Source organism: Neopsephotus bourkii, unplaced genomic scaffold, assembly GCF_033783945.1.
Source record: "Neopsephotus bourkii isolate Nb327-2 ecotype Australia unplaced genomic scaffold, CSIRO-AGI_Nbou_v1 NB_272, whole genome shotgun sequence".
NCBI classification, from domain to species: domain Eukaryota; kingdom Metazoa; phylum Chordata; class Aves; order Psittaciformes; family Psittacidae; genus Neopsephotus; species Neopsephotus bourkii.
In genome coordinates, this window is record NW_026900781.1 from 6267766 (window position 1) to 6291422 (window position 23657).

At 39.3% G+C, this 23657-nt stretch overlaps 1 protein-coding gene and 1 long non-coding RNA gene across 2 annotated transcripts in view; both read left to right on the forward strand.

Moving 5' to 3' along the window:
* GMPR (guanosine monophosphate reductase) overlaps positions 1-23657 on the forward strand; it is a 463469-nt gene that overhangs the window by 242797 nt on the left and 197015 nt on the right. The window lies entirely within an intron of this gene.
* LOC133208390 (uncharacterized) lies at positions 10123-13809 on the forward strand. The gene is made up of 2 exons (XR_009724353.1): positions 10123-10406; positions 12054-13809. It is a non-coding gene; the product is annotated as an uncharacterized LOC133208390 (long non-coding RNA).

The following is a 23657-nucleotide window of genomic DNA, read 5'->3' on the forward strand; positions in this document are numbered from 1 at the left end:
AAGGTAAGCAGCTTTGGTGGTTCATAAGAGAAAAAACTGTCATCCTCTCAGCTCTCTAAGACAGAGATTTCCCTTGGAGTCTGTACAAGAACTAATCAGAAAATGAAAAACACTTTCGTATTTACTTGTTGGATACTCAAGCAAGGGCATAGGTATCTGGTACCTGAGCTAGTTAATTCAGAAATAGCTTAAGTATCCATGGCAGCAAATTGCACTTTATAAAGATACCCCAGAAGTAAATGGTAAGTAAATAGGCTCAAGGATGCCCTGTATGAATGCACCTAGTGCCTTCCAGCCACCAGTGAGCGCTGGTCCTTGGAACCAAGTCACAGATAAACCACAGGAGTAGCGTCCATATATAAATACTGGAGGGTATTGGGTCTCAGCACTGACCGTTTGGCTGTTTAGATCTGCTGCAATTGTACCTCACTATTTGCTAATGTACTAGCTAGTTGATAGGCAGGGTACTAGCCACTTAATACAAACTTTGGGAAGTAAAGGGTTTGTGAACAGCAGTGTGACAGAAAACCTGCAGTCATGCATGGTGTTGTAAGGTGGGCGTTGTGATAAAGGCTTCTCAGTGTTACATTGCCAGTGGAGCTGTATCAGAAAAGCCTCAGTTGACTGAAGTGAATGCAAAAACTGGGCTGCATTTTTTTTCAGCTTGTTTCATTTATTCTTAGCTGCTGTTTTTGTGAATTATGACATGAATTATTTTGTTCAGATGCACATTTGTCTATTATTTCCTGTCATCAAGAAGTCGTTGAACCTTTTTGTTATGGTCACAGCTTTTGTTGTGAAGTTCTTTTAAGGTAATATCACAAAAATCTTGCCATATGAGCTCCCTCTAATGCTGTGCTTGCTTGTATCCTAAACATCCACACATAATAGCCTATTAATCCTGGCTATAATAATAGAAAAATCCCTTGTTATGAGATATGGCACTTGGCTTTTTCCCACCATCAGCTTTACTCCCTTCCTGTTCCACACAGCCACCGTAGAACACGTGTTGGTTTTGTTGGTTTTTTTAAAGTATGTATCAGTAGAGTTCTCTTTTTTTTTTTTTTCCTCCAGAGTCTGAGCTCTGCAGCAATAAAATTTCCAGGATCTTATAAGTCTTATATTAAGTGTAATTTGTTTGCCATGTAACCTAAATAATGTTCCTGATGTGCTTTCAGATATCTGAGCATGCATTTTTATATTCACTTTAGGGGAGCCAAGAGCATAGCCCCAAGGTTTCAAGAAAATTTGGATTCAAGTTTTATGTGACTGATTTTTCTTTCAGATGAGGTATTCCTAATTTCACGGATTTACACATTCTGTATAAATTCACAATAATCAGGTCTTGAAGCTAAGGACTGCTTCTAAATATGATGGCTTTATTGTTGTATCAAGCATAAAAGAAATGTGGTATATACTGCACCAAAGTGCTGAACTTTCAGGATAGTACTGCAATGCAGAGTAATTCCTTCCATGTGTTTTTTATTTTACTTCTACTTTTTGTTTGTGATAAAATAATTGTTGCATTTTCAGTAAATATGATCTAAAAAATCTTTCTCGACCCAAATGTGTACTGCTCTTCTTAAACTGCATACGCAATATCTGTGTGCCTGTCTCCTTTGCATAAGCAGATTACACAGTCGTGTGCTTTGCCTTCATTTGTATAGAAGGCAGCTTACACCACTTACAATATTAAGAGCCTCAGTATAATTTAAGCAACTCTAGAGTATTCAAATTCTGGTCTGTGCAGGTGTAGTGACATGTGTCATGTAATGAGTTATGTCAGGGATCTTCCTATCTTTAACACAGTATATGTGTGTATATGTTGTGGCAGAAACATGCTCCTTCCATAAATTCCAGGCATTAGATGTCATACATGAAGCCGTTCAGCAGTCAGCTCCTACGTATGTATCCTGTATGTCAAAAGATTTAATGGGCAGTTAACAGCAGCCTGTTACTGTCAGTGATAATCTGCTGTTGAAGAACAAAAAGGTTGTTATAGTGAAAGCATCCTCAAGGAATTTATATTTATCTGGTGACTGATACTTAGGCAAAACAGTCACATCTGTTATTGATTGTTGTGATGCTAGGTGTCTCCCTAAAGAAACAATTTAAGATGAACTACAGTAATCTAATGAAACTCCAGCAGTATTTGTTTTTCAACAAATTATTGCGCGTGAGCAAGATTACAAGTAATGTGTTTAAATATGTCAGGTCCTGTAAGTGCATTGCCAATTTGCTGATAAAGCCAATGATTCAAATGTGTTCTTCTGTGCTGACAGTAAACATGGAAACTGAAATAATTTAGGAGTTGAAAGTCTTGTATGTGGCACTGCCAAATAAAGATGAGAGTATTCTGGTATGAGTGGAATTCACCTATGAAGACAAAGATAGTACCAGCCTTTCCTGGCAAGTGATAAATACAGAATCAAAGAATTACAGAAGGGTTGAGGTTGAAATAGACCTCTGGAGGTCATCGTGTCTAACCCACTGCTCAAGTAGGGCCAGCTAAAGCCAGTGGCCCAGGACCTGCATATCACCAAGAAGGGAAAGTCCACAACTTCCCTGGTGCCCTATGCCAGTGCTTGCAAGCCCTTACAGTGAAAAAGTGGTGCTGGATGTTCAGAGGGAACTTTCTCTGTTTTGGTTTTTGCCTATCACCTCTGGTCCTGTCTCTGGGCATCACTTAGAAGAGCTTGGCTCAATCTTCTTGATACCTTCCCTTCAGGTATTTATGTAAATGAATAAGATCTCCTTTGAATGTCACAACACTGGGTATCATTTAACAAAATAATAATTTAAATGCTTACAAAACCTCGACTCTGTAGAAACAGTTCCAAGTGCTTGCTTTGAAATATGGGAGAAAATTTCTCTTTGTGAAGTCATGATTTCTGTAGCTTTGACTTGTAACTTCTGGCAGTTCAGAGATTGCAGTCAACTAAACCTCTGTCCTACCAGATGAGCCATATTGCTGCAAAACCTCTGCTTGTCATTGATGGGCAAGTATAACCTTCATATTGTAGTAGCATTTCCCATTTTGTCCCATGTACAAATGGTCTTTGCACCTTTTGAAGGTTTTTGTACAGCCTCACAAGGAATATCCTTTGGGCAAACCTGTTAAATTTAGCAACAGTTGGCCTATTGTAGGGCACACCAACAGAAAGATTGCAACAGTTGCATTAAGAGAAAAAAGAATTGTTTAATAAAGAAAAAATATGGTTTTTATGTGTAATATGAATCTTGATTCAGTAAATCAGTCCATAATACTTGTGGTTCTACGTAGTACATCGAAGTCTCCCTATCTTTCCTCTTTCCAGGTTATTGCAGGAAAATATCCACCTCTAAGGCCAAATGCACATCCATGTAGTCTGTATGGTTTCTTAAGACCTATTTCATCCTAATGACTTCAGCAAGTAGAGTTCTGGTAAAGAACTGAAAAATGTTCTTTCCTCACAACCAGCAGAACAAAATAACTCTTTCTGATGTCTGTAATTCCAGCTGCTCTCATCACCAACCCATTTAGAAAAGGAATCCTGCATCAGTAATGGTGGATTAAATTCTTTTGTCCATGTTGTGACTTTGAGGAGGACTTGGGCTCACAAGCCATCTAAGTTCTATTACAAATGCTACGCTATTCACACAGCCCTGCTGGAGGGGAGCTATGTTCCCAAACAGCCTTATTTGACATTCTGAGTTTGTGAGTGAGAAACACAGTGAATCACAGCAGCTGCTATAGAGTGAAAAGGGATTATTGACTGAAACATTACTATATGAGATATGAAGAATTTGGGGAATTATTATAATCTATTTACCATAGAGTATGTTTCAGCACTGGTTTGGCAAAGTGGATCGGGCATACCTGTTTATGGGCTTCTGGCCCCAGCTTCCTTGCGGAATAACTCCTTCCACATTATTTCTGTGCCTTGATTTTCTGTTCTGTGTGGATCATTTATACAATGCTATGGTGTTTGACATGTATAGCAGTTTTCCTTCTCTTGTTGAGGTTAACAGTACTACTATTTATGCTGTAAATTACAATCCCTTCTGTAGTATTTTTGTGTATCCAGAACAGGTGGGAACTTGCTTTCAAAACTCTTACAAATTGTTTGTTTACATTATATTGCCATCTCTTTATCTCAGTAATAGTAGTACTTACACAATTTCATTTTTTTTTGCTGCAGACTGTTTCCAGCCCTCTGTTGTTTCTGAGAAACTGTCATGCTGAGATGGATAGTCAGGTCTATACTAAAAATATGGGAAAGGGATACTGTACTGTTCTGAAAAACTATTCAAGGATCTCCATAATGTTCTCCACTGGCTTGGAACTTGCAGTTGTATAACATGCATAGATACATGCACTTGGTATGACCCTTTGCTACAGGAGTAGGATCACATTATTCTTACTTCTCCTTTACTGTTGTTTCATTGCTTTCTTCTCCCATTCTGTTAGGAGTGTGGTTTAATACATCCATCATGAACACAGAGGCATTCTCTGCCTGGTCTACATTCACTTGTTTATTCCTATGACCCAAGTACAAATGGCTAGAAATAGTGAAATAGAAAATTCTCAGCCAATAAAAGATCTGAGGAAGTGCAGTGACATTTCAAAAGTAGCCTCTGGTTTAAATATTATGAGATTGATTGTTTTCCCTGGTTTTGACTTCTTGCTTATGTCAATGGGTGCTTATTTGGAGGACCAAGGGCTGATGTCCTGCATTAGCTTTGTTTTCCTGTGTGGAAATCTTTACCATCTTTGTTTATATGCTAGCTTTCCTACCCTTATACTGCCATAAGGAGATGGAGAGGAAGATTACATCTCACTTGCCGTTCACAACATGGATGCCAGAAAGAAGGTGATTAGTCAAAATGAAGAGAGTGCTTGCAAAGAGTAGTCCATAACCAACAACTTTCCCCAGTCTAAAATATATTTGAAACCTTTCTGAAGTGTGGAGAGAAAAGTCTCTCATAATTTTCCAGCCTCTCTCACCAGCAGTTTTTTAAAGGTCCCCAAAGCTGGGAGGGTCAACAGTACATAACTGGTTGCCTGGAGAAAATTCAACAGTCACTGAATTGTTCTGCATTCTGGCTACACAGCCATGAAAAAACAAGTTCCTTCCTAAAGAGTTCCAGCTCTCTTCAGAAACATATATTTCATCCAAACAAGCCACATTACCCTGAAATGCCCTGTGGCATGTGATGTATTGCATTACAACATGATAAAATTGCAAGCAGAGCAAAAAACCACATGATGGTGTGGATGATATGAAGTGAGCCACTGAACAGGCCATGTTTGTCAGCATCCATGATGTCATGTTACTAGATGCTCTCTGTGAGCCACACCTCTCCCATCAGGGATGCTGAATTATAATTCTTGGGGTGGGGGGAGTGAAGGGTAAAGATAGGGGCTTAGAACTGAAATGTCAAGCAAAAATTATTATTTTGAACACATGAATGAAAAGTTCTGTCACTGGAAATGATAATTGATGCCACTGAGTTAAGAAAACTTTGAATTAGAACTGAACACAAGCACTAGAAACATGGTGTAAGCATTTTGCCAGTGCTGATATAGAGTCCTTATTTAGAAGAAGTGTTCTGGATCTAATTATTTATGCAAACATGCACAGATCCCTGTTAAACAATGATAATCCTAATGGCCCTTATCAGTCATATTTCCCTAGAAGAAAAGACTTCAGGGAAAAGAGGGTGAAGATACTCCCAGAGAATATACATAATTCATATTAAAATTATGGAAGTGAAATCACAGGATTTAGGTTTTAAGTATATTTTTGTTATGGATTTTGTGGCAAAAGTGCATAACTTTGCCTCAGAGTTCCTATGGCATCTCAGGAAACCTTGATCTGCAAATGTGAATTCTCTTTGCTAGCTTGAATCTAATCTCTTATTACATTACAAACTCCAATTTGTATTCTGAGCATTAAGTGTGTATTTTACAACTTCACCTTTACTGAAGTAGGCTGGGAGTGCCAGGAGAAATTTTTTGTGCCTTGCAGAAAGCCATCAGTGAAAGTTTGTTAGGCCTTAAGATTAATTATTCAAATAAGAATAGACAAAATATTAACTACAGCTACAGGCAAACCATTTTAAAAGTCCATATTTTTTATGTAGGTTGATGACCAAGAATCACCATGGGAAGCTTTGAGGGGGGGTCAGGGAGGCTACCTGATTTAAGGATGGAAAATTTATGAATGAAAAGGCCTTTCAGAGAAGGTGTCGGATCCTGAGGAATAGCTGCTCAGGAAGACAAAGGAGAGACAGAGAGTTTCACATTTTACAGAACACTGTTTATTTACTTATTTACTGCTGCTCAGTGGTTCATGCCCTTACAGATTTTCTAATGAGCTGAGTAGTCTTTAGGAAAAAAGAGTGTTCACATTTAACAAGAAGGAGAGGGCTGTGGTTCCTAACTCAGCAGAGCAGTTGCCTTATAAGGCACTGACTAGAACAGCTCCCATTCTTTTGGAGCCATCAGACTTGCCTTGCTGTCCTTCAGTGAGCTTCATAACACAGGGAGCTGCCTTCTCATGCTGTGTGAGCCCAACTCCTCTGCCTCTTTCCCTGAGGCTTGTTTGCTTGCAGACTGTAGAAACAATTCTTCTGTTTCTGTGACAATGAACATTGTCTTTAAACCAAAATGAGCAAAACAAGTTAAGACAAATTCCTCTCAGTTGTGAAATAGTTATCCCACAGTGACAGGCATGCTTTTTGTCAGCCCAAAGCTGCGAGTGGTTTTGCTCTAATCAGCCCAGTGTATGCTTTGACTTCTGTGGTACAACACACTGCTAAATGCTTAGATATTTTCTCCCTGAAAGCAACTTATAGTAGAATTTTTATGCTGTGTGTGGTGTATGTTTGATAGAAACTCAAACAATGTATGTTTCTTTGTTACCTAGGAAAATTTTAGTGGAGAGTTTGATATATAGTTACTTCTTTATATTTAGTCTGTTACTTCTATGAGGGCCCTGAGGGAAATCCTGCCTCCCTTGGAGGTTCCCCCACACCCTGCCCATGGCCCTGGACTCCCATTTTAGCCTGCCTTAGCGACAGAGTCAGTGCAGGTATGTCAATAACTGTAAAAGCACTGTCCCAGAAAACTGCTCTCTGCATCTGTTTCAGTTCTGATTGGTATATTTACAGAGCTCTGCAAAACCAGCTTTGTCCTTTTCACTGTCTTAACCTGAATGGTGGAGCATGTGATTCCCACAGTGGTGTTAAACTGCTTTAGAATTAGCAGTGCAGCAAGTTGGGGACCAGAACACTTTTAAACTTATCTTAAAATCTTTGCATTCTAAGAAAGACAACATTGTCTTCTGAAATACAGAAAGGAGTTGCGAAGGAATCTATTCTCTCACATTTTCATGTTAGCAACTGCATGTTAATGGAGAGGATATATCCTATCCTAGAGCTATGTCATCCATGTGTCAACTACAGCAATGGGTGATGTGGTAAACTAAGGCTGGAAGACAAATAAATACGCTCATCTCTTTATCTAAAGCATTTCTAAAAGCATTATCTTAAGCATGTCTATCTCATTCATCTAAAGCAAGATGAGTATGGATTTTTTTGTTTTCCATTTGAAAAACATTAAAAGCAGTCATTAGGGCTGGATTAGGTTTTCTTCTCCTGCATATCCTTTCTTCACACTGCACATATGTTAATGCCTACTTTTTCTTTCCTCCACATTTTTTTGCTTGGCCCTATGACCTTATTGTCTTCATTAAGTATACTGTGGCCTGGCTTCCTTTTCTCCTGAGCTGATTTCCTTATCTTCTGTCTCCTGTTTCCCTCTCTGAGAATGTACTATTGAAAGATTACTGCCAGGGAGTATGACCTAGACTAGTACTTAGTTTATCAGTTACTACGCTACAGGCGTAATTAAATCCAGTAAAATATAAATGCAATTTATATGTCCAAAATCTTTGTAATTCCTAAGCTTTGTATGAGAAAAAAAAAAGAAAAGAAAGCCTAATTAATGCAGAAACTAGCAAGTAAAATTCTGTCCCCCAGTCAATCTGAGTGTGAGCAAGAGCAGTGTGAATATCTCTGTGTCCCCCATCAGTGGACAGCACTTTTTCTGGGTCAATACTATTACATGCTGTGAAACTGACTGACATAATGGCACTGACAATGAAATTATCAATGTGCAGCAAGGACCAGCAGTTCCTTAAGAGACAGATTCAGACACATCTGGTGTTATCCATCATGAACTTTGGATTGTTGTTTGCTTTTTGTCCTTTGATTGCCTCTGCAAAGTGCCCTCTTGTGAAGCTGTCAACTGTTCAGTAGGAATTGCATTTGCACCTACAATAAATTTAAAATTCTGGAGCAGGTGTATACAGTTTCTAATGCATACCAATAATTCATGAAAGTAAGCAGAAAGCCTTGGTCATAACCATGTTTTACTCATTTAACTTGGTCAAAAACCTTGCTTTTACTTGAAATGAGTTCTGCCCTTTAGATGATCTAAATATTATTTGAAAAATCAAAAAGACAAGCTAACTGGGTATACTGTAAAGCAGTTTATTTATTTATTGTACAGAAGTGATATACAGTTTTTCAAGACATAATTTTGTTATACATAAGACTGATTTTTTGACAGACCACAGGAATGCAATTGTGCTCTGTTTTACAGAAAATGTCATAAATAATATACTCTGATATATCCCTCACAGATACAGAAGACTATAAATTACAGAAAGTTATTGTGTAAAGACATTCTACAGTGAGATAATTAAGGCATTCAGGCATAAAGCTGATAGCACAAAGAAAAAAAAATTAAAAGGTACAGGACAGGGAGAAAATCTATGCTTTTGATTAATATTTGAAAAAGGGGAATGAATTGATGAGGTAGAGAGAAAAAGGCAATCTGTTTCAGATGGCAGGTTACAGATAAGAAGGTCTTTACAGCAAGAGTAGTAAGTGTGAAGAAACAGAAAGAAGCCTGGCTCTGGACTGCAAAGGAGAAACAGAAGAGAGAAGAGAAATGTGTTGAGCTAGAGAAAATCTATGGGTTTGGAAAGTAAGAGCAAGGTAAGGCTTCCACCTGCATCATGTACTCCATGGAAAGCTGAGCAAGATTTTAAGAATCAAAGTAGTTGTGAAGAAAAGAACAGAAGATGGGGATAAGGCTGTAAAGGGGCTACTGTGAAAGAGATGTCATTCAAAGGTGTGCTTGGGGGATAATAATACTCAGATTTGTGCACTGGAGATTGATTCCTGTCTCATGCTGTGCTGTTGCACACCCAACAACAAAAGGTTGCACAGCCTATCCTCTCAAATATCTTTTCAACCATGTAGGAAACGGAATATTTTCTTACTTCTCAGAAAGCATCCTGGACTGGGGAGATGGACGAGTATAGGACTTGCTCATTGCAAATATCAGGTGTCAGTGAAAACAGACAGAGAAGAGAAGAGATTCAGAGCAGCCCTGCGGAGAAGGACTTGGGGGTGCTGGTCAATGAGAAAATGAACATGAGCTGGCAGTGTGCGCTTGCAGCCTAGAAAGCCAACTGTATCCTGGGCTGCATCAAAAGGAGCGTGACCAGCAGGTCGAGGGAGGTGATCCTGCCCCTCTAGTCTGCTCTCGTGAGACCTCACTTGGAGTATTGTGTGCAGTTCTGGTGTCCTCAACATAAAAAGGACATGGAACTGTTGGAGGGCCACGAGGATGATCAGGGGACTGGAGCACCTCCCATATGAAGATAGGCTGAGAAAGTTGGGGCTGTTCAGCCTGGAGAAGAGAAGGCTGCATGGAGACCTCATAGCAGCCTTCCAGTATCTGAAGGGGGCCTATAGGGATGCTGGGGATGGACTCTTCATTAGGGACTGTAGTGATAGGACAAGGGGTAATGGGTTAAAACTTAAACAGAGGAAGTTTAGATTGGATATAAGGAGGAAATTCTTTCCTGTTAGGGTGGTGAGGCACTGGAATGGGTTGCCCAGGGAGGTTGTGAATGCTCCATCCCTGGCAGTGTTCAAGGCCAGGTTGGACGAGGCCTTGGGTGATATGGTTTAGTGTGAGGTGTCTCTGCCCATGGCAAGGGGGTTGGAACTTGATGATCTTAAGGTCCTTTCCAACCCTAACTATTCTATGATTCTAAAACCAGGCTGTAGCTAGTTTGCAGCTATGTTGTAGGCAGAACCCTGCTCTCTCATCATGCTGTTCCTTCCTCACATTTTATGCTGTACTTGTAGTGTGGACTTCTTCTCCAATGGTGCAGTGAAGTGACTCAATGAACATCTGGATGGATGAGATGATGCCTTTTTTATCTCTTAAAACATCACCAAAGAAAGGACTAGAGTTGAGAAGTGGAATACCTGGAAGAAGAAGGTGGTAGATTGAAAGATTCAAGCTTGTTCACCAAGGCAGTGAAAGCTGTCTCCAACAGGTTAGCATGGTAGTTGCACACTACACCAAGTCATGCCGCAAATACCCTGCCTTTCAGCAAGGCAGAGATTCACTATATTTCTAGGTAATTGATGTATTTACAAAGGTTGATTTCTGCAGGGCAGTGGAGGAATTAATGATGTCTGAAAATATTCTGTTTGTACCTCGCTTGTATTTATGAAACTTTAGCAGAGAAGGCTATGATTCTGTTCAAGAAGAATGACTTGATCTGTGTTAAAAAAAAGCAAACAAAAAACTCCTGCTAGCCTAGCTACAAGAAGTGGAACAGATTTCGATAGAAGTATGTTATTTGTGCATGTCAGTACGGTGTTTTTGAAAAGATGTTAAAATACAGTATGGGTATGCTACTTATGCTCCTTTCCAGGAAAACAGAACTGGTGAAAAATAAGCTGAAATAATAAGTAGTTAAAATTTTAATGGAATAAAGGAGGTCAACCTGTTAGTCAGTTGCCAATAAAAAAAGTAGGCATATAAGAAGAGGTCATTTGTGCCATGTTCTCTCTGGAAGTCAAATCCTCTTAATTTATTGTGGAATGAGGCTCTACAGGAGCATAACTCCTAGTCTGATCCTAGTTTGGCATTTTTCCTGAGGATCTCACTTGTGGCACTTTTTTCAACATTTTTTTTTCAACAATTATTTAAATTTTAAATTCAGGAAATGTTTATTATTGAATTTCTGAGTACTTTTTCCTAAACCACAATGAACATACGAAATTGAGAAGGGTCATTGTAACACAGATCAATTAGTATGTTTTTCAGTCAGTGGTGCTCTTGCTGATTCCTGTAAAAGACGGTTCATCTTTAACAGGCAAAAGAACCAAAATGTAAGATTTGCACCTTAGTTTCTGAGAATTGTTCTTACATTAGGTACTTGTGGAAACAAGGGAGGTAGAAAAACTTCTTTTTTTGCAAACTTTTCACAACTCCTGCAGGCACAAACCATCAAATCAAATCTGTTTGATAGTACTGTTACAGACAGCAATCTCTGCCTATAAGATAGTAAAGAATAGTTCTCCCAAGTACTATTGCATTACTGGATGGTAAAAGCACTCCCTTGTTCAGGTTCCCATTGTAAATATTCATGCTTTTATCGGTTCTCATATCTGCAAGACCTGGTCAGGTATGCAATCATCAGCCTTCTTCCTTTATTTCCTTTTCTTAGGAGAAGTGGTTTGGCAGATGAGTAGTTGTACTTCGGGGTTAGGCAGTGGTCAGTTAGCATTTATACATGTAGACCACTTGAAAGAGTTATGTGTGATGCAGATCAAAGTGTGAATGTGGAAAACAAAGAATATCAGAGTCTAAGTCGAGGCTAGGAACTTAATGTTGCTTAGCAGTGAACATGCTGTGGGATTTCGGCTTGTAAGAGCTCTTTCACAGGCACAAAATTTGAACTGTTCACAGGTTATATGCTGCGCTTGAAACAGCCGTTAAAGCAAACATTAGAATGCAAAAAATCTGCTCTGTGAATAGGCAATAGTGACTGTCTCACTGAGGCTGTTTCTGTGCAGCAGAGGAAAAGCTAAGGTTGCACTTTAATAACTATTTGAAGATTTGCTTTAAATGGATACAGCTTCCTGCTAAGCAGCTCACATTATTTTTCTTCTCATCCTTGTTTGCCTGACAGGTGAATTCAGAGCCAAGCAAAGCCTGAACGTTCAAGAAAGAAGCTTGAAATATTGCAGTTCTGGCTGGCAGGGTCAGTTACTAAGTCTTGATTTGAACAGTTGAGGAAGTTCTGTGAAAAAGGATCTGGATCAGAGAAGGTGCCCATTGTGTATGCCACAGTAGTCTGCTTCCTTCTACAAGACCAAGCATGTGAGTCTCTGCACAGTTACACTAGGACTTCCAGGAAACCTCTCTAACTTGTGCTCTCACACAGAAGTGACATACTCAGGCAAGGTACTGCATTAACAGTGGCAGTGGTATCAGATGTCCTGTGAGAGACTGAGAGTGCTGCAGGAAATAAAAAGGCCTGCACCTCTGAAAGCACAGCCCCGCCCAGACTGCTCATGCATAGTGTTGCATCGTATATGCCTCTGGAATGAGAAAAGACAGAGCCATGGGAGCTAAACTGTCCCTGGTGACCTTACAAATTAAGTTGAATCAGCGAGAATTAAGCAGAAGGCAAAATCTGCTTCCATACTTCATCTACCCTTTAAATGAGATTTACCCTGTGTTTGCCCAGTTTTGTGGCATGTGTTTACAGAAGCAAGACTGTGTTTAGTGACTTACCTTTATCTTCCCCTCTTGGAAAGGGTAAGTGCTTTCATAGTGCTAGCCTTGTGCAGTGACCAGTAGTGTATCTTTTCTTCTGCAAAGAGGAAAAAATTTGTGTGTGCTCTCCATGTGCATGATCGGGTGGCTGGCAAAGAAAGAAGACCAAATATTTGCGTGCTTAAAACCAGTGATGAGGTGAGTCTTATGTAATGCTAGCAGGGGTAATTCAATGTCTCCTTTCCTTGCAAGAGGAGTTACCACACTTGTCCCATGCTAGATTGCTGCTGGTCATTGAGGTAGCATATGTATTTCTGTGTTATGCTGGACTGTCTTGTCAATATGCAATCTTCTACTCTGTGTTGCTTTTGCTACATGTAGTACTACCTTAAGTAGCTGCAGTTTCATAACAATTAGGGTCTGGTTCTCCGAAAAAAGGCGGACATGTCAAAGATACAGTGGTTCCCACAATAGGTAAAGCACTGCACTAAATGCTCATTAATAAGACAAAGCTTGCAAAGTCATAATAATAATAGAAACAGAAGTGACAAGTGCTGAGTCAGTGTTTTGCGTGCATATATGTTTCAAATGTATGCAAGGAATCCTATTAGAGCTTTAAAATCATTCTGAAGTCTTCGCCTCAGCAAGTTTTTGTACTCATTTAGACTCCTGGTTTATCATTATGAAGTGTATTAACTTTCCCATGTTTAATGCTTATTTCTGTCATGAGAGAAATAAACAAATAATATTTTGCAAATGGGTTTCTTGGGAAAAGAGGCTAAGTAGCAGCAGAGTATCGCTTGCACTTACAGCTGATTGCTTTAAAAAGCTGTTCCAGAGTTCAAAAGGTGAAAAAACAGACTTTGTGAACATGTGCATTTTACTTATATTTGCCTTTTTTCTGAGAACGGATTTACAGAGTAGTCTTTTGACAGGCTTGAGGCAGTGCCAGTTATTCAAGTCTTGCACGAAAGAGAAGAAAGCAGTAAGTTGTATTTGCACAGTATTTCTGTGAGACTGCTAGCCTCAAGTGTAGGCTGCTCCCTCCTGCTGCTACTATATATACCTCATAAAAGTCTGGTTTAAAGTGTAATGAAGCCATAGTGGGAAAAGATGTGTTCCTTTCCCGCAAACATTTAGAAACAAATAAGCATCTTCATGAAACAGTAATGTCTCTTGTGCCAAAAAATGGGCATTCAACTGCCCACAGCAAAGGTTCATGTAAGATCATTTAGAAATGCATATTAAAGGAGTGAATGATGTTCAGAGAGTGTTGTTTGAATGGAAAAGTATGTGAAAGTAACTGAAGGAGAAAGTAAAAGAGTGATTGAGAGAAGCAGGGAACAGCTCTTGGGAGTGTGATCCTGACCAAGCACATTGTGCTGTGGGTTCTTGGAGTGGTGAGCAGAGATGTCTCTTGCTGTGCAGCGGTATATTTAGGAAACAGAACTTTGTTTGTAAGTAGGAAAGCACCAGGGATATTTTGTTCCATCTCTGATTTATTTTCCTTAAAGAAGTAATGCATAATATGGAAATACTCTATTTTCAACAAACAGCGAGATTCAGAATTATTTCATGCTTTCCTCCTACACATTTACTGCCACCAAGTACAGTTAGTATTCAGACTTTGTTTCTGCTAATCACCTACCGCCAATTGCAGTTCTTTTTTGGAAAAGCAAATATTGATTTTTGTAATGTGGGAAAAGTCAGTTGAGGGCTCAAATGAAGACCATCACATTTTGTGTGATCTAATCCACTTTTCAAGTGGAAAATACTAGTATATTAATTTGACAGTGGTTTAACACTGAAAATTATCTGAATATGCAAATGCTTGAGAATAAGTGCTCAGCCAAACCAGTTCTTAATATCTTGGTGCCTATTTCTTGGGATTTAAATAAAAGTAGCTTGTTTATTCAGATAGCTCAATACTTGCATCATCCCTTGCTTTAATAAGTACATTTTCTGTGACACTTTCACAGTACAACTCATTTATAAATCTGTTCTGATGACATCCATGGAATTTGCTTGTTATAGAAATGTGTTGTGGCAGTGGGTGAAGGAAAGGTTGTAAAAAAATTTACTGTAGCTAGGGATCTGAATCACTGTAGGGTTTTATACTAAAATTGCCTTGCAGGAGGTGCAGCAATTCAGCACAAAGACTGTGCAATTTAGAAATGGAAACTTCTGCTCTACAACACTTTCTCCATGCATGATTAGGCTGCCTTTTTTTTTTTTTTTTATTTGAATAAAAGCAGCCATGGTACAATGCTAACACTTGTGAGTGATGCATGATTGATGATCCCCTAAAGGCAGTGAGAGAGAAAATTACCTCCTTCCCGCATTTAAGGACATTATTAGAAGACTCAATGAGTTCAAAGCTCAGGAAATTATGTTAAAAGGACTGATTCAGGCTTTAAAAAAAATCGGTATGAATTATTTTCTCAGCAGTTCAAGGGTAAGATTTCTTTTAATTCACTGTACAAGAAGAATGCTTTGACACACTGTTAGAAGATACTCTTAAAAAATTGTTACATCATTTGTGATTTACCCTCTCCATCTCCTAAATGGACTGCCATCTGCAACCAATGCAAATTAATATTACATTTTAAATGCTGTATATGTCTTAGTACCACAGTGTAAGAACTAAAGGGATCCTTCTCTCAGTGCTTAAGGTAACATAATACGCTGGGGAAGAACAGGATGAGCTAACACCATTCAAAGCATCAGTATTTTCTCCTTCCTGCCAAGTTTGTAAGTGAGACTGAGTCAATGTCAACTAGCAAGGTAGAGTTCTACTGCTAGGGAGAAGAGGAAAAATGGGAACACACTAAACAGATCAAAGGATGCTTCTTTTCTTTTTTTCTTTTTTTTTTTTTTTCCTTGCATCCTCTGTCATTAACTGGCTTGTGATGATCCTGTCACAGTCTTACTGGGGCCTGCATGGCAGCTCCTTTTTACCAGTTTCAGAAGGAAACAAGACTTACACAAAGTCCCTCTCCGTATCTGTTTGATCTGTGTCTGCTGACGGTAGAAGTTGTAGGAATGATTCAAAATTTGGAAGAAGTAGTTGTCTCAAAGGTATTATGTTTTACACAGTTTCCAGGGGGCAGAGAAGAGGCAGCTTCAGCAGCCTTGTAAAGGGGGTGCCCACTGTAGCATGAGCTCTACCCTTACGAAGCACAGGAGAGTCTATATGGGAGAGTCTATATGCTTCAAGCACTGGAAATGGGAAGAATATCAGCTGGAACTGACACTGTAAGGTGCCAGTAAACCCAGCCACGAGAGACATTTTTAGGAAATCAGGTTTCGTTGCTCCTGTTACTTAGAATTTTAAAATCTGTCTATGCTGACCTGATCTGAGCAAAACACAAGCTCTTAATCCCAAAGGTGTCATGTTTTATTACAGCCTTTAAAATGGGGGGACATTTAACTGCCTACGAAACACACTTTGTCTCAGCTTCTAACCCAAATCCCTTATGGGAGTGGTCTCCAAGTGTGACACTAAATATACTGATCTATCACAATATCTTAATGTGAGTTTCTAGATGTCTTTCTTGGGGTATGGGAACAATTTTGAGATATTTTTTATTCAAATAATCTCTGCCCATGGCAGGGCAGTTGGAATTAGATTATCTTCAAGATCTTTTCTAACCCAAACCATTCTATGATGATAAAGTTGGAGAGAAAAAGTATTTCTCACCTACCTCTAGACAGGAAGGTAAATTGGCAATTTTCTTTTTGAAGAACCTTTATTTGATGTAATCAAATCAACCCCTAAAATCCCACATTATCTCCTGCCATTTAATTAAAATAAGCATAAATAGTATATCAGTGATAGGCCATCTGGTTTATTTATGTCTGGTGCTGGTTTTGAAGGGCTGCAAGCCACACTTGAGTGGCAAGGGAAGTAGGAGAACACTGTCTCTTTGTTGGCTTTTGAGCAACTTACGCCTGTTTCCTGAATTGGCTTAACATCTCCCCTTTGAGGACTTGATACTACTTCACCAACTCACACAAATTATCTGCACTTAAGAATGACATGGGAATCGATTCTCTGTAGTCCTGATCAAGAGTAATGCTTTCCTAATACCACATCTTCACAGCACTGTTAAATAACATGAATTTCAGTGAGTTTCTTGAAGCCACCGGGCAGAGTTGAACATTCTCACTTTCCATTTACTGTATGGAAATAGATTTTTTTTTTAGTATACACATAAAGTATCCACTCTTTTTCAGACTGATGATATCAATATCTAGAAAAGCAACAAGTCAAGAAAGAATATCAGTAAGATATCCATCTTAAAAATGCTCTTTCAATATGTTGCACCAATTACTCTCCTAAAATAGTAGCTGCTTCATAGCTATAATCACAGAAGAACAGAAACTCCGCTTCACTGGAAGTGCAGCAGACAGAAAAATAGCAGTGGCTATGTCTAAAATAACTGAGCCAGAAGCACTTCTCAGCTTCTATGTATAAATCTACTAGATATGTTGTAAAATGTTCAGGAGAGATCCAGATGCATGCTATTTACTGTCCATCTTCAGATTTGTGGTTTATTTGTGAAAGAAACAGTTGTGCAGGTGTGAAGGGGTCACATTTGCTCCCTGAACGAAGTCTGCTCTTGAGACAATGAGGAGCATGTGTTTAATGCACAATTTAGACTTGGGCAGTAGCTACACACCTTCATATAGCTGAATATGCCAATAAAAGCATTGTGTTTCCACATGAACCAGCTCACTGAAAATCTGACTTTAAAAGCTCAACATAAGCCATTAAAGTGCTAGCTTCATTATCATTAAAAACTAATCAGGCCCATCACTGCTGAAACATCAGATTCTCTTGTTTGTATACAGAGTATATCACAGTATGTTAGAGATTGGAAGGGACCTCAAAAGATCATCTAGTCCAATCCCCCTGCCGGAGCAGGAACACCTAGATAAGGTTACACAGGAACGTGTCCAGGCGGGTTTTGAATGTCTCCAGAGAAGGAGATCCACAACCTCCCTGGGCAGCCTGTTCCATGTCGTCACCCTCACTGAGAAGTTTCTTCTCAGTTTAAGTGGAACCTCTTGTGTCCATTTGTACCCTTTCCCCTTGTCCTTTCATTGTTTGCCACTGAGAAGAGCCTGGCTCCATCCTCGTGACACTCCCACTTTATATATTTATATACACTAATAAGGTCACCCCTCAGTCTCCTCTTCTCCAAACTATAGAGACCCAGCTCCCTCAGTCTTTCAATATATAATTATATAATTCAATAATAATATAAATATATAATTATATATTTCAATATATAATTATTTAAATGTCAGCAACAGACTTTATCAAGGTTCCCTACACTTCATCCTACATCCCTATGCAGGATGAGAAAAGAAGTGATTGCTGCCAGCCATCTCAGCTGGCTCAGCACAGCATAATTCAGATATGGCCTTAGATGCATCCTTTAAAATCTTTGAGGCCGGAGTGTCACAGACTGTTCTCTATGCTGGTGGCTTAGCACTTTTATGCCAGAAGTGCTTGTCCATTTACAGCTTCCTTTTTTTTCCTTTAGGTCTTTTTTTTGCCCCATGGGGACATAAAAAGCATCCTCTAAAGGCCAGAATTAATGCCAGAAGTGTATGCATGTGACTGGGAGAGAAAGACGATAATTGCGTACATTTCTACAGTGAAAAAGCATTTTTCTTCCAAGAGTGAATGAACTCAGTTCAGTGGGTAACTTGTTTGCTTAGCTTTGCTGCCCACTGGGACTGAGAATAGCATCCTCTTCTGTTCTGCCACAGTGTCCTGGGTTAAGCAGTAGCAGACATTTTTTTCTCCTTCTTAGTAGCTGATGCAGTGCTGTGTTTTTTACTTTTGGCCTGGGAACAGCGCTGATTAATACCGATGTTTTTAGTTACTGCTCAAATGGTTGGTCTGATCAAGGACTTTGTGAGCCTTATGCTCTGCCAGAGAGGAGGAGAAGCTAGGAGGAAGCAGAGACAGGACACCTGATCCAAACTAGCCAAAGAGGTATTCCATACCACAGCACGTCATGCCCAGGATGTAACTGAGAGTTACCCAGAAGGGCTAGTTCACTGCTCAGTCCGGCTGGGTTTCAACGGGTGGTGTTGTATTCTCTTCCCTTGTTGTTTCCTTTATCATTATTATTATTACTGGTGGTAGCAATAGTGATTTATGTTATACCTTAGTTACTAAACTGTTCTTATCTCAACCCATGGGAGTTACATTCTTTTGATTCTCCTCCCTGTCCCTCGGGGAGTGAGCAAGAGGGCTGCGTGGCTGACTTATGGCCTGGGCTTAAACCAGAACACGCAGCTTACTTTCCTTGCTTCCTAGATGATCTGTGATATCATGAAAGCCCAATTGTTTTGTTCAAAGGAATTTTTTGACACAAACTATATGTTAAATTAGATAAAAGATGTGCATGAGGAATAAAAAAGTCCCTAAAAGCATCAGATCCTTTAAAATATAGTAAATGGAGTGTATTAACGTCTGCATAATGAGATGTGCTTGGCATGATGAGTTAATGCATTAGCCTTTCACCCTAGAAACCTGTGTTTAAAACCAGAATCACATAGAAATTAATTTTATAGCTTCATACAATTCTCTTTTGAATATTAATCTGACTTATACAAGTCACAGCACAGTCTGATGTGCCTAGATGCTAAGGAACAGATGACTGAAACAGTGTGGAATGCAGCCAGCTCTTTTCTGAGCACCTACAGGGCAGTCAGGTTCCGTTAGTCCGTCACTTTCCTGTGAGTAAAGTTGTTGCATCTGTAGGTTTTTTCTTTGTTCAGCTGATGTCTGTGCTGCCAGTATATTCTAGTAGAAAATTTGCCATTATGGTTTTCCAATATAGAAGTAATAGTCTGTTACTTAGGTTTCATTTAATTACGACACAGAGAAAAGTCATTTTACCTATTCTGAGATTACATGTCCTGAAAGTGAGAGGGATAGAGAGGCACCTGCTTCAGTTGCCAGGAGTAAAGCAAGCTGTGGAAAGAGGAACCTTATTAAGATTGCTGGTTTTCATCACTGTGCTCTGTTACACTATATCAGAATCAAATTGCATTAGGCTAGCAGAGCATCAGCTGACTTGCAGAGCATGAGCTGACTTGCATTAAATCAGGGCTTTCCAAAGCATGTTGCTGTTTTATTATGTGCATTGCAGGCAGTACTTGAGTATGAATTGAGTACAAATTCCATTTAGAAGCATTTTATAAATAAACCCTCGATGCATTCTTTTTTAGGCTTTTGACAACAGAATAAGGCTAAAGCTTTGGGTGAGGAGGGAAGCAAGCTACCCAAAGTGTTCAATTTCTCAACTATGCTGAACAAGTAAGAATCATTAAGAATCCATTGCAAAATCCTTAGTGCTCGGGTCCCTAGAACATATGCAGCTTTGAAGAGTTAAATGTAAGCAGCAATTAAATGTAAGCTTATCCCCCCGGATAAGGCTACACTGAATGTCTCCCATGTAGCCCAGCCTCCCACCGTGCCTGAAATGCCTCTGCACTTGTAGGTTTGATGCAGTCTTTGTTCTAAAATCACTACCCTTTCAGAGCTACAATTAAAAAACAAAAGCCCTGGGAAAAGAAGCTAAAATATAACCAGTTTAACTGAGTTTTCCTAAAATGAAGCATCCCGTTGACTCTTGGGCAGTGGAAGTGTTTGGTGCCCACATTTAGGCTTCAGTACATGCACATTAGCCTCACAGGCTGAGTAAGGAAGTGATTAATATCTGTCTCAGCTCTGCTCTCAGTCACTAAGCTACAAAACACCCTGTGTGTTTCTGTTGTATTCAGTGTGCTTGTGGCACTCTGGCTTCCATAGGTTCATCACAAAACAGAGATCCATACTCATCTCTCCCACCTTGCAGTGATGGACCATTCCTGTAATGTCAGGCTCCCTGCAATGTCCAGCTGCCTCTGGCAGTCTAGGCAGCTCAGTGGCACAGCTATAATATGGAAAGTGAAAGGTGCTCCCCAACTCATATGCAATGCAGGCATTTACTGTGGAACTGGAGGAAATAAGGTTGAGATCATGGCACTGAGGTAGGGCTACACACCAGAGCTCTCATTTCCTGAGCAATTTCAAGGACTATCAAGCAATTATGTAGACAATGTCTTTCACTGTTACCTTGAGACAAGTGTGTTTTATGAAGTGCTTAACCTAAGAAGAGGGATGAAGTACTTAAACATGGAGCTCTAAGTCTGACCTGGGAAGAGTGAGAGTTCACATACAACTCAAAAGATGTACCCTTCTGGTGCCTAACTTTTTTCTCCTCAATTTACTACATTCACGTTCCCAGTTTTAGTAGAACCTATGGTATTTGTCTCTGTCTCATCTTCAGCTTTAAGTCATCCCTCCCATATAAAAGCCACAAAGCTTTGTCTCATCTACCACTGGCTCAAGTCATCTCTGAACCATTACCGATCTCTTGCAACAGAGTAATGCAAGGATAAATCTGTAGCCCACCAGTTAGCATGTTATAGCCCTTTCAGCAAGTTCATTATTCTCATCACAACTCTGTGTAGAGAAGCTGAGGTACAGTAGTGTGGCATGTCATACAGGTACGATATGTTCCCTATATTGCCTTCCAAACCACTCCTTTTGTCTTGAACTGCTAAAAAGAGGTGTTGGATCTGCTTTCTGAAGTTAGGATGTTGCTATGGTCAAAGAACAATGGTTAGTTTGTGTCAGTCTAGTGTCAGACACTACTAGAAGGGAAAATCCAGTCTTTCTCTAAAAGCACCTGAACATCTGTAATAGAGAAACGTTTTCCCATGAAACATTTTCCTATGAATCCTGGCATTTCACTACTTAACACTTCAATTATTCTTGACTGAGAAATGCAACAGGAGGATTCCAGAAGCTACCCAGCGGAATAAACAACAGCCTTTGTAAATGCAAAGACTATAAATAAGCAAGCTGATAAGAGCTGGGTATCTGTCAATTTAAATGGCATTCAGCATGTGAACTTTTAATTGAGATGAAGCATTGTGGTACAATGTATTCCGTTTATTACTTTCCATTAACTTTCATGTGACCTATTTCTCTACCTCTTGACAGGTTCATCTTTCTGAGAACTTCACAGGCAAAATGATATTTTCCCTTTCTGTCTGCTCAACTGGAATCTCAGTTTGAAGCACCACGTAGCATTCACCACTAAAAGAAATAATGCCAAAGGCATTAAATATTGCTTCATACTCCCCCTCATCTCATTTAGTTTTCCTTCTGTTTCTTAACCCTTCTTATCTCAAGGCCTGGAAAAAGTATTTGATGACGAATCTTCATGGATTCCTATTTGTTCAATTAAAATGAGGGATATCTAGCAGTTGCTTATCTCATGAAAGAATAGGAAGCAAGAAACACTAGAAACCATTGTTAACCTTAGTACTTAAAAGGAATATGGGTGTTCATTAAAGAAGTGATTAGCAATTCTGAATCATAGTCACCAACTTTCAGATTCATAGAAATATTTTTATCTACACAGTTCATATCTTTGTTTACTTGATTCCTACTCTGAAGGCAGCAAGGATGTTATTTCAGCAGGTTTGGCTGTAAATACAGATTTCAGCTTGCTGTGTTCCTGTTGAATTTTATCTTATTGAAGCAAGTGGGTGTCATGGTTTAAGCCCAGCCGCTAACCCAGCACGGTGCAGCCATTCACCCATACCCCCACTTTCCTCCCCACTCCAGGCAGGATGGGGAGGAGAATTGAAAGAATATAGAGCCCATGGGTTTAGTATTAAATGTAATGCAAAACTACTACTACTACTAATGATAAGGGAAATAACAGGGGGAGAGAATATTAAACTAAAAGGGGAAAGGGAAAAAAAAAAACAACCCACAAGTGATGCAAAATACAATTGCTCACCACCCACCAACTGATACCCAGCCCGACCCTAGCAGCAATCAGACTCTTCCAGGTAACTCCCCCCAGTTTCTATACTGGGCATGACCTGCTGTGGTATGGAATACCCCTTTGGCTAGTTTGGGTCAGGTGTCTTGTCTCTGCTCCCTCCTGCTTCAGATGTTGTTAGGAGAAGGATCTATATTTGTATGTGGAAAAGGAGAAAAGCAAGGTCTTTCCTTTGTAATCTGTGTACATTTGTAAGTTAAATCACTTTGTTAGTTTTTGTTTTTCTAGTAGTGCAAGCCACACAACTATAGCCATACTGTAACTGTCAGTTATTTATCAAAATCAAGGTATGTTTTTGTATTTCCTATGGAAAAGACACCAATATGGTATGCTCTTTTACCATCCAGTTCATGGTTCATAATTTGCATGGTGGTAGATCAAGAGTAAGGTTTTCATTTATTTATTGAATCTGAATGGAGCTGCAAATCCAATATTGAAAATCTTTATGAACAGTATCAAGAGCTGATTTTGAAGGAGTAGAGACTAAATATTTTTAGGATGTTCATACTAGTTTGCATAAGTTATGGGCTATGTTAGATTTACATGTGAAAGCATTTACTCTATGAAATAAGTATCTATTAAGAAAATCATCACTATTCTAAAAATATGGGAAAAATAATCTGATTATGTGCAAAATGAAAATGGTCATTTATGTAGTAGGAATATTGTACCTATTTACTGCTGAGATTGGTTCCTGGAACATACACTGTGAATTAGCTTTAATTAGCTGAATTCCTTTAACTGACTTCTTTTGACTAGGTGGGTTTGCTTAGCATGAGTAGGTGCTTAGCATGGGAAGCTGAAGTTGCTGGAGCCTTTGGCTGCAAAGCAGCTAACTCCCACCTAGATAAATCTGAACTTAATGTACAGCCTGTCCTTAGTTAGGTAAACAAAGGTCTTGAGACCAGTGCAAACTGGAAGATAAAGGAATGGCATCTGTTAGCAAGGAGAAATAAAGCAAAGTGATAAGAAGAAATTTACAGCCTGCCTGGACACAACTAAAGAAGCCAGTGATGAATGAGGAGACCATAGATCAAAATTCACTTCGACCAAGAGGCGCATCCAAGGCACGTAAACAGCCTGTG